This window comes from Phyllostomus discolor, chromosome X (assembly GCF_004126475.2).
Source record: "Phyllostomus discolor isolate MPI-MPIP mPhyDis1 chromosome X, mPhyDis1.pri.v3, whole genome shotgun sequence".
Lineage (NCBI taxonomy): Eukaryota > Metazoa > Chordata > Mammalia > Chiroptera > Phyllostomidae > Phyllostomus > Phyllostomus discolor.
This window is the reverse complement of record NC_050198.1, coordinates 60,657,495-60,670,084: the sequence shown is the minus strand read 5'-3', so window position 1 is coordinate 60,670,084 and position 12,590 is coordinate 60,657,495. Positions and strand designations below refer to the sequence as shown.

The window sequence follows — 12,590 nt, the reverse complement described above, 5'->3', positions numbered from 1 at the left end:
CAAGTCTCCATGGTCAATGAATATTTAACTAAGGGTGCAGAAGCATAAAATGGAGTAAAAATTGCCTCTTCAAAAAATGGCGTTGGGACATCGGGACAGCTACATGCAACGAAATGAAACTCGACCACCAACTTCCACCACATACAAAAGTAAACTCAAGATGGATAAAAGATTTAAATATAAGTCATTATACCATAAAAGTCCTAGAGGAGAACATAGGCAGGAAAATTTCAGATATCGCACATGGCCCTATGTTCACCAATATGCCCCATAGAGCAAGGAACATAGAGAAAAGAATAAACAAATGGGACTTCATCAAAATAAAATGTTTCTGCATGCCTAAGGAAAACATCAGCAAAACTAAAAGGGAATCAACTGCATGGGAAAACATATTTGCCAATGATACCTCGTACAAAGGTTTGATCTCCGAAATTAAGTACTCACATGACTCCATACCAGAAAGACAAACAGTCCAATTAATAAATGGGACCTGGCTGGAGTGGCTCAGTGGACTGAGTGCCTGCCTGTGAACCAAAGGGTCTCTAGTTCATTCCCAGTCAGGGCACATGCCTGGGTTGTGAACTAGGTTCCCTGGTGTGGGGCACCTGGGCACAGAAGATACAACCACACATTGATGTTCCTTCCCCTCCCTTCCTCCCTCCATTCCCCTCTCTCTAAAAAACAAATAAATAAAATCTTTTTTAAAAATGGGCAAAGGGCCCCAGCTGGTGTGGCTCAGTGGATTGAGTGCTGACCTACAAATCAAAGGGTCGCTGGTTTGATTTCCCGGTCTTGGGCACATACCTGGGTTACAGACCAGATTCTCAGTAGGGGGGGTGCAAGAGGCAACCACACATTGATGTTTCTCTCCCTCTCTTTATCCCTCTCTTCCCTTCTGTCTAAATAAATTAAAACATTTTTTTAAAAATGGATAAAGTTCCTGAACATACATTTCTCGAAAGAGGACATATGGAGGGCCCAGAGACATATGAAAGGATGCTCAGTATCTCTATCCATCAGAAAGATGCAAAATAAAACCACAATGAGTTACCACTTCATACTGCTCAGAATGGACATCATAAACAATCAACAAACAACAAGTGCTGACCAGGTTGTGGAGAAAAGGGAATCCTAGTACACTGTTGGTGGGAATGCAGACTGGTGCAGCCACTGTGGAAAAGAGTATGAAGTTTCCTTAAAAAACTAAAAATGGAATTGCCTTTTGACCCAGCAATTCCACTGCTAGGATTATACCATAAGAATCCTGAAACACCAACTCAAAAGAAACCATGCAGCCCAATGTTCATTGCAGCACAATTTACAATAGCCAAGTGCTGGAAGCAACCTAAGTGCCCACCAGTTAATGAGTGAATAAAAATGTATGGTACATTTACACAATGGAATACTAAGCAGCATAAAGAAAGATGGAACTCCTACCTTTCATGACAGCATGGAAGGAACTGGAGAGCATTATGTTAAGTGAAGTAAGCCAGGACGTGAAAGAAAAATACCATATGATCTCACCTATAGTGGAACCTAATCAACAAAACAAACAAGTGAGCTAAATGGGAATAAGACATAGAGACCAGAAACAGAAATAACGAACAAAGTGAGAGTGACCAGAGTGTCCCAGGCAACAGGGATAATATGGGAAAGAAGAGGAAGGATGAAGTTAAGGAACATGTATAAAGGACCAATGTACAAAGGCAAGGGGTTGGGGAGGATTGAATGTGGGAGGCGGGCATGGTTAGGGTAAAGGAGAGTAAGGCGGGTAGAAATGGGGACAAGTCTAATTGAACAAGAAAAAAAGTGTAAATAAAATGAAATGATGAACAATAGTATGAAATGGGACACAGCCATAGTACAGCAGAAGGTTAAATTATTATGCAAATTTCCCAATTCTCCTTTCCCATTGTGTATTTTCAAAGAAGAAACAAATTCTTCCCCACTTTGTTTTGTAGGAAATGAGAATGATTCATCTTTCATCAGTTTTTAGTCCAACTTAACATTTCTCCCATTATATTTTTTCTCTAATTTCTTTTAGAACAGACAACATATTTAAACTACATCAAAATTCTAAAGCCCCGCAGTTTTATTTTGGCCAGTTTATTATCATTTTGTAGTGGTTCCAGACTTTGGCTATAGGAGACCATTCTGCATGGTGTGGGCCCAGCTCCCACTCAGAAAGGCCAGTGGAAAGTGAGGTCCAATGCACAGAATCCACATCCACAGATTGGTTGTCTGTCCCATGGGGAATCAGGCCTGCCTTGTACCTAGGCCACTTTGAGACATGCTTTTGCTAAAACTCCCTCACCCCGAATTGAGGCAGCAAGTGCTTACTGTAACTTCCTAAAGTCTGAGCTAAACCTCTCCAGTATGGAGTGTAACCAGTTCAACCACTTTTCCCCTTAGTCTGCAACATCCTTCTCTTTGAAGTAATTAGCAACATACTTTCCTTTGTTTTCTGTAAAAGGTAACCACCTAAAGAGAACCTGTGTATAATAAATGCAGACCGTCCTCAATGTACTGTGCCCAGAAAAGCAATAAAAGCTTGTCAAGGCAAGAGTAGTGGTACTCTCCTCTTGAGAGTGGCCGATGCGCTCTGAGGCACTCTCCCCTTGAGAGAGTGGTAATGCCATCCCTTTTCTTCCACAGGACTCAGTAATCTGTGTGAATTTGTCTCGTGGCTCATCCACAATGCAGTGGACACTGCTTGCCGGTGTCCACATCTCTTGGCTGCTTACCTAGTCCCCTCTCCAACCCAGTTACATGCAAGTAACTTTGTACATAGTATCATGTGAATTCTGAGTAATATCATTCAATGTGAGAGTAGTACTTTGTATATTGAGGTGATAAAGGCCAGCAATACCATTGGCCATGTTTTGTTTTTAGAGAAACAGATATTTTATGAAAGTCACTGCAGGGTAATATGTGTGGAAAGTTAGTCTGAATTGTCAAAAATCATATTTCCCCTGCACTCACCTTCCTGTTATCCTCAAAGTATATTTGGCACTCACCTGCTATTCCATTTGCATCTAGATTTTTGTCTCAGAGCAGCTACAGCATGAGGATTCCTGTCACAGGTATGGATAAAGGCTGTGCCAGCAGAACTAGAAATGACAATGTTAAATAGTCAATTCCTACAGAAATATTAGACACTGTTTGAGATAATGGGCCCCAAGTGGCCAACCATAAATAAAGGTTCCAAGCTTTGAGACTCAGAAATACCAATCTCTTTGAGAGACATCTAGCATTCGATGAGTTGGGAGTTAATTCCTATCATCATAGTCAATGGATTAAGGCAAGTACAGGGAAAATGATCACCTCAGATGTAAGAAGTCCCCTTATTCAGCCAGTCAAGGGAATACCCTTATTTCAGTTTTGCATGAGGAACCTTAATGTAGCTAATTGAGGATCTCTAGTTTAATAAAAATCATGAAGAGAATTTCATGAAGACTTCCTACAAGTTTAATGCTTTAATTACTTTTAGAGAAGGAAAGGGAGAGAAAGAAAGGGAGAGAAACATCAATGTGTGGTTGCCTCTAGCATGCCCCCTACTGGGGACCTGGCCCACAACCCAGGCATGTGCCCTGAGAATCGAACCAGCAACCTTTTGGTTTACAGGCCCGCACTCAACCCACTGAGGTACACCAGGCAAGGCTTCTTACAAGTTTTAATAGGGATGTTAGCAGCTTATTTTGGTTGCAGTTTCCAATTTTTAAAAGTGTTTAGGTAATCATGTCCACTTTCCCCAAATCCTAATTATTGTAGATACATTAGCATTGAACCAATGTTTTCTCATGTCTAAATTTTTGTGTATGCATTGTTTTCAGATGTATTAATCAAACACAAAATAAAAACCTTCACAAGCCAAAAAAGTCTCTTTTTTTAAAATTTGTAGATTACTACACTCTAGTGCTATTAGAAAGTCTTTATCTTCCTCCTCATTATCAATGAGCAGATACTTAGTACTGTCTTGACTGGGGTACTTATATACATGTATTCTTTAGGGAGAATACAATATCAATACAAATATTTAGAAGATCATAACCAAATATTGAACACTTTGAGTAACACCACACACATGTCAAGGGCCAGTTCATTCTAGGGGATAACTGAATGATAGTGTTCAAGAGACAGTAGACAGAGAGGTGTTAGCACTCCTTAAATTACTACAAGTGGAATTTCAAAAGTTATTTAAATGATAAACTAGTGGAGGAAATGGTAAGAAAAAATATGTCAGGCATGGGTGTCATGGGAGAAGCTTCACAGATATAAAAAAATGTGGTGATCTAATAAGGGGAGCTGAAATTCAGGAGGGACATTTTAGACTTCATCCACAGTGAAACAGGAGGGGTCTTTGGGAGGAGAACCACATGATCAAAAAGAAGATAATTTCTTCTCAATGGAATCACTTTTAAGAGCTCCCCTGACAAGGCACCACTAAATTTACTGGCAGGGCAATAAAGAACTTTTGTTCAATTAACAAACAAAAAGAGATTTGGTGTTCAGTGTACTTTAATATGACTATATAATATTCAAACAACACAATTTTCTCCAGGAAGTGGAGCTTCATCTTCTGAACAGGAGTCTGGGAACAGGCAGCTACTTCAAGCCAATGGTCCCAAGAACTGTCACCTTAGAGCCCTCTAGAGTTTGTCCAGCACAGGGCAGTGATAACAGTTGCTTCTCACTGATGACCTCAAAGGAAAACATGCACTGAGTCAAATGAAAATTATTCTTTGGGAAAGAAATGAAACAAGAAGGAAGGAACAATATAAGCATCAGACAAAAAAAGCAAGGGCTCACAGTTCCCGACATTATACTACCTCATTCAAACAAGCATATAACTGAAACTAATAGCTAACATATGACTGCTTACTATGTGGCAGGTGCTGTGCAAAGGATGTGTTCTATATCATTTAATCACTGTTCCAACAACCTCATAAAGTTATCATACCCATATTATAAATAAGAAATTTGAAGTGCACAAACATACAGCTAGACAGTTACAGAGCTGTCATCGGAACCTTAGGTAACTGACTCAGTTTCCACTCTTAAATTGCCACCAAATGTATAATAAGCTATCATTCAGAAGACAATCAGATTATGGTCCTTCCAGCTTTCTGTTTCTTTTCCCATCAACCACTTCCTACACACACGTACCCCTCCAAATGGGTTTTCATTGGCTCTACTACAATCTACTAAATCTTTCATATTCTGGAAAACATTTTGATTTACTAAAAGGAATCAGGGTTCCTTGGAGAAATGACTGATTCTGCAATGAATGTAGCAGGGAACATGCAAAATGAACATCCAGTAGTACCAGAAAGTGCTCAAAAAAAAAAAATAAAACAATGGGGGCATGCCAAAGGGCATAGGAACCAAACTGAAATACCTTCCAAAGGGTGAAGCTCAAACAATTTAAGAAACCAAATATCTCTTCCTTACAGAAGAATGCTAAATAATTTATACATATTCTTACCCTCCAGAAAGTGGAGCTGTATCTTCGCAAACCCTTCTTGAATATGGGCTGGACTTAGTGACTTCCTTCACTAAAGGAAGGTAAGGTTTTTTAAGTTTTTACAATCTTAAAAAAATAAGATTGTAGATAGGAGGGAATATGACTTTACAGAAGAGAAATCTGGCAAAACTACCATGGCCACCAGATCAAGACCTTGAAATGATATGATGAGAATGACATTTTCACTGTGTGGTCTTCTTCCCAAACACCCATAACCCCAGTCTAATCATGAAGAAATCATCAGACAAACCCCAATGGAGGCACAGTCTACAAAATATATCAGTAGTTCTCTTTAATACTGTGTAGGACATCAAAACAAAGAAATTCTAAGAAACTGTCATGGTCAACTGGAACCTAAGGAGACATAACAACAATATGATGTGGTAATCCTGGACTGGATCCTAGAACAGAAAAAGACACTAGGGCAAAACTAGGGACATCTGAATAAAATATGGACTTTAGTTAATAATAATATATCAGTATTGGTTCATCAATTATGATAAAAGAATCATACTAATCTAACATGTTGATAAAAGGGATAACTGTGGGCAAGGCAGGGGTAGGTAGATATGGGAACTCTCTGTACTATCTTTGGAACTTTTTAGTAAATCTAAAATTATTCTATAATACAAAGTTTATTTTAAATAATCACAGAACTTGGAAAAAGAAACAGAATTAAATCCAAGCTTTGATTCCTATTAACTGTATAATCCTGTACAAGTCACTTTCTAAGCTTTGGTCTCCCTGTTTATAAAATAGAATAGTACTATTTTATGACATCTGCAACTTGGCAGACTAGGAAGCTTCAGGCTCTCCTTTCCCCACCCACATTTACATTTTAAGAAGCAACTACACACTGGCTAACTTTACAGGAGCTCTGGAAAACAGTCTACAGCAATCAAGCAAATGCTTAATGAAGAAAAAGCCACATAAATAATATCAGGAAATACCATAGCATTTTACATACCTGTACTCCATCCCTCCTTCCCCCATTGTGCCCATAGCACCATATAAGGGGAGGAGTGGCCCAGCTGCCAATTTCATCCCTCTAACTGGGGAAAGGAAGGTGGACCTTTTTTGTAATGTTCTAATCTTCCTGGGGGCTCCCTGAGGTAATGGTCTCTGATTCACGTAACTTGCAGTTCAGACAAACAGAAGTGTCATAGCATATCTTGGATCTCAGGATAGGAAATGCTGCAGGAAATGGGGGACATTGCTCAAAAAAGCTGTAGAAGTACTACAGCTTCTCAACACCTGGGGCAAGAGCATAGAGTTAGAAAACACAACAGCACATCAAAAGCCCCCAGAAAAAAAAGCAAAGATGAGACTTGTTGGGAAATTAAGACACTTAAAAAACAGATGTGTATTTAAGGGAATTGAAAAAAAGCATACAACAGGCCCAGACAAAATGTATGCCTAGAAAAGTTCTAAGAAAACTTGAAGCCTCCACATGAGGCTTATCAGAAGGCACACAGCTCTCCTTGCCAATTAGCAAAGGTAATGTCTTCCTCAGCACAGAGCCTACCTGCAAAACTGTTTTTTCAAATGCCCAGTTTTCAAAAAAAAAAAAATCATAAAGCATACAAGGAAACAAGAAAATATGCCACATTCAAAGGAAGAAAATAAAGTGGCACAATCTCTCCCTGAAGAAAACACAGGCATCAGAATTATGAGACAAAGATTAAACAACTGTCTTAAATATGCTCAGAGCCAAAGGGAAACACAAAGAACTAAAAGAATGAGGAAAATAATATATTTTAAAAATAACAATAACACCAAAGAGAAAACAATTATAAAAAGGAACCAAACAGAAATTCTGGAGTTGAAAATATAATAACTGAATTGAAATATTCACTAGCGGGGTTCAACAGTAGACAGAAACAGGAAGAAAGCATCGGTGATGTTGAAGACCTCCATCTGAAGTGATGGAGTCTAAGAAGCAAAACACAAAACACAATAGAATGAAGAAAAAAAGTGGACAAAGATTAAGAAAGTTATGGGATATCATCAAGCAATATATGCATTATGAGAGTCCCAGAAGGTTATGAGAGAAAGGAGAAAGGGGCAAAGAGATTATTTGAAGAAATAATCACTAAATGCTTTAAGTAAGATAAACCCAAAGAGGCCTACACCAAGATACATTATCATCAGACTCTCAACAACCAAAGTGAGACTCTTGAAAGAAGCAAGAACAAAACAACTCTTCACATACAAGGGGTGCTCAATAAGATTATCAACAAATTTCTCAGTGGAAGCCTCAAAGATGAGAAGGAATGAGATAATATATTTAAAATGCTGAAAGAAAAAATGTAAACCATGCATTCTCTATCTAGCAAAACAGTCCTTCAAAAATGAAGGTGGGATTAAAGACATTTTCTGATAAACAATATTTGACATCACAAAGGAGAGTTTAGCCACAGCAATTAGGTAAGAAAAATAAATAAAAGGCATTCAAATTGGAAAGGAAGGGTTAAAATTACCTCTGTATGCAGATTATATGATCTCATATTAGAATACCCTAATATTCCCTCCAAAACTCATTAGATAAAAAAATGAATTCAGCAAAATTACAGACTACAAAAATGCAACAAATCAGTTGCATTTCTGTACATGAACAATGAACAATCTATTAAGGAAATTAAGAAAACAATTCTACTTACAATAGCATCTAAAAGTATAAGCAAAGGCAACAAAGCAAAAGTAAACAAGTAGGACTACATCAAACTAAAAAACTTCTGCACAGCAAAAGAAACAATCCAGAAAATGAAAAGGCAATCTACCAAATCAGAGAAAATATTTACAAATCGCATATCTGATACAGGTTTAATATCTAAAACATATAAAGAACTCATACAACTCAATAATTAAAAAAAAACAAACAATATGATTAAAATATGAACACAGGATCTGAATACACATTTTTCCAAAGAAGACATACAGACGGCCAACAGATACACAAAAAGATGTTCAACATTACTAATCATACGAGAAATGCAAATCAAAACCAGAATGAGATACCACCTCACAACTATTAAATGGCTCTCTTATCTATTATAAAAAAGACAAGAAATAACAAACATTGGGAATGATGAGGAGAAAAGGGAACACTTCTTCACTGTTGGTGGGAATGTAAACTGGTGCAGTCTCTATGGAAAACAGATGGAGATTTCTCAAAAAACTAAAAATAGAAACTACCATATGGTCCAGCAATCCCACTTCTGGGTATTTATCCAAAGGAAACAAAAACACTGTCTTGAAAAGGTAATATGTACCCCTATGTTCACTGCAGCATCATTTACAATAGCCAAGAATATAGAAACAACCTTAGTGCCCATGGGTGAGTGAATGAATAAATAAAATGTGGTATACCTATACAATGGAAAATTATTCAGCCATAAAATAAAAAAAGAATGAAATCTTGCCACTTATAACAACATAGATGGACCCTGAGACATTATACTAACTAAAATAAGTCAGATAAAGACTAATACCTTATTATCTCACTTATATGTGGAGTCTGAAAAAACAAAACAACGAATTCATAGATACAGAGAACAAATTGGTGGTTGCCAGAGCCAGGGTTTGGGGAGTGAATAAAATGAGTGAAGGTGATCAAAGGTACAAACTCCCAGTTATAAAATAAGTAAGTCTTGGGAATGTAAAGCATAGCATGGTGACTATAGTTAATAATACTGTATAGTATATTTGAAAAACTGCTAAGGGAGTTGATCTTAAAAGTTCTCATCACAAGAAAAAAGCTGTAATTATGTGTGGTGATGGATGTTATACTAGACTCATTGTGGTGCTCATTTGCAATATATACAAATACCCAATCATTACTTTGCACACCTGAAACTAGTATATGTCAATTACTTATCTGTCTATCTGACAAAGAATAAAATATTCAGAAATAAACTTAACTGAGGAGGTGAAAGGTTTCACATTGAAAACTACAAGTTTGCTGAAAGAAACTAAAGAATACACAAATAAATGGAAAGATATCCTGTGTTCATGAGTTGGAAGATTCAATATTGTTATATCAACACCACCCAAAGTGATCTAAAAATTCAAAACAATCCCTATTAAAATCCTAATGACATTTTTGCAGAAGTATAAAAGTCCATCCCAAAATTCATATGAAATATCAAGTGATTGTGAATACCTACACAATCTTGAAAAACAACAAAGCTGGTGATCTCACATTTTCTGATTTCAAACCTATTACAAAGCTATGATAAACAAAACAGTGTGGTATAGATCATATAGGTCAGTGGAACAGAATAGAAAGCCCAGAAATAAACCCTCACACTTATAGTCAAATGATTTTTTACAAGCATGCCAAAATTACTCAGGGCTAGAAAGGACAGTCTTTTCACCAAATGGTGCTGGGAAAACTGGATATCCACATGCAAAGGGAAGAAGTTGGACCCTTTTCTTAAAGCATATACAAAAATGAGCTTATACTCAATCAAAGACCTACATGTAAGAGCTAAACCTATAAAGCTCTTAGAAGAAAATATAGGAGAAAAGTTTCATGCCACAGGATTTGGCTGGATATAACACCAGATGTACATGCAACAAATTAAAAAAAATAAGTAAGTTGGACTCTAACAAAATTAAAAACTTTTATTCATCAAAGAACACTATCAACAGAGTAAAAAGGCAAGTCTCAGTATAGAAAACATATATCCAAGTTATTGATAAGGGATTGGTACCCAGAATCTATTAAAAAAAAAAAAACAACTCAACAACAAAAAACAAACAACCTGACTTAAACATGGGAAAATGACTTAAACAGACATTTCTCCAAAGAAGATATACAAATAGGCAGTAAGACATAAAAAGATGTTCAACCTCACTAATCATTAGGTAAGATAACAGAAATATGTATTTTGGTCTCTGTCCCCAGTTCCTGGCACTAAGCTCTAAAACCCTTGTAATTTCCTTAGTGATAAGATCAGTAGGAGCAATTCTTGTTCTACTATTTGATCTTTGACTCCATCCCTGATACAGGGCTTCTAAAACTCTTGTTAAGTTCTTAAGTGATAAGAACATTAGGGGCATCTTTTGCTCCAATGAGGCAACTCAGGGTGGGCTTCTGGATGGGGGCTAATCACAAAAATGACCAAGCCATGATTAGAAGCTTGGAATTTTCAGCCCAAACACCCTAGTCCTCCAGAGAGAGAGAGGAGCTAGAAATGGAGTTAATAATTAATTATGCCTACATGATAAAACCTCCATAAATGTCCCAAAAGAGTTCAGAGAACTTTCAGGTGGGTGAACACATCTATCAGGAGGGTCTGCAACTCCACAAGGATAGAAGCACCTGCAGTCACCATGCTCCTAGACCTTGCCCTATGTATCTCTGCATTTGGCTGTTCATCTGTATCCTTTATCACATATTGTACTTTAGTGAACTGGTAAATGTAAGTAACTATTTTCCTCGATTCTGTGAGCCACTCTAGCAAATTAATTGAACCCAAGGAGGGGGTCATTGGAAACCGATTCATAGCTAGTTGGTCAGAAGCACAGGCGACAACCTAGATTTGAAATTGGCATCTGAAGAGGAATGGGGCTGTCTTGTAGGACTGAGCCCTTAACCTATGGGTTCTGACAGTATCAAAATTGAGTTAAGTTATAGGATACCTATTTGGTGTTGCAGAGAAATGCTTGTTGTGGGGGGAAACACCCACATTTGGTTACCAGAATTATCAGACATGAAGGGTTCTACATGAAAGTAAAGGAGACACATAGGAGAGGAAAGCGTTAAGTTCTTCCAATATAGTAGGGAACTTAGAGTCAAATCCCAATGAAATACCACTTCACACCCACTTAGGGTAGCTGTTATTTTTTAAAAAAAAACACAGCAAATAATAACTGTTGGTAAGGGTGAAATGAAAAACCTGCCCTGGCTGGCGTAGCTCAGTGGATTGAGCGCGGGCTGGGAACCAAAGTGTCCCAAGTTCGATTCTCAGCCAGGGTACATTCCTGGGTTGCAGGCCATAACCCCCAGCAACTACACATTGATGTCTGTCTGTCTGTCTGTCTGTCTCTCTCTCTCTCTCTCTCCCTCTCTCCCCCCTTCCCTCCCTAGAAATAAATAAATAAAATCTTACAAAAAAAAACAACAAAAAAAAACCTATTAAAAAAAAAGAAATGAAAAACCTTAGCATCGCTGATAGGGATGAAAAATGATGCTGTAGCTGTGGCAAATGGTATGGTGGTTTCTCAAAAAAGTAAACAGAACTACCATATAATCTAGCAATTCTACTTCTCGGGATTTACCCAAAAGAATTGAAATCAGGGACTCAGATATTCTTACAGCCATGTTCATAGCAGCGTTATTCACAACAGCCAAAATGCACTAACCCAAGTGTCTGTCCATCAATGGATGAATAAACAAAATGTGGTATTCAGCCTTAAAAAGGAAGGAAATTCGGACACATGCCATAACATGGATGAACCTTGAAGACATTGTGCTAAGTGAAATAAGCCAGTCACAAAAGGAAAAATAGCTAATGTCCTGTTCTAATGCCCTGTGCTGTCCAGCGCCATCACCACCGCCAAGCACATGGAGCCCAGGGGTATACAAGAGCAGACATAGGTCTGTTCTCCTTCTACCTTCCCATCTCCTCAGCTATGTGTTAACGCTCTGACGTTGAGTGCTCCTCATTCGTTCATTCTTCTAGGCTCCCGCGCCTCTCTTTCCCCACCTCCGTACACTCTCAGCTTCCACGAAATAATAATTTGCACGCCGCTGGGCGGGGCCAACCACTTCCCTCCCCTAACAGGACGTAATTAAAATCAAAGTGACAATTGTTAGCAAATGACTTCCCTGTTACCATGGTAAAGCTACTGCTGCCATCTTTGATGTGGTCAAGGATTACTTACATTAGTCTAAGAAAAAAAAAAAAAACGATTAATAAAAGATGCTATTCGCCCGGGGAAGCCTGAATCCACCTCACAAGGAAGTTATTGCCGGAGCCCGGCCAGTAAAGGGTACTACTCTCGTAAACGTAAGGCACGCTTCCTGTGATACAATGACGTCAGGGGAGGGGCCCTGCGT

The 12,590-nt window shown here is 38.1% G+C and overlaps 1 long non-coding RNA gene across 1 annotated transcript; it reads right to left on the bottom strand.

Annotated features, from left to right (window-relative positions):
- Positions 1-3,862: 3,862 nt before the first annotated feature.
- Positions 3,863-12,529, bottom strand: LOC118498465. The gene is made up of 2 exons (XR_004900954.1): positions 12,416-12,529; positions 3,863-4,740 (listed from the first exon to the last, which is right to left on the bottom strand). It is a non-coding gene; the product is annotated as an uncharacterized LOC118498465 (long non-coding RNA).
- Positions 12,530-12,590: the final 61 nt, after the last annotated feature.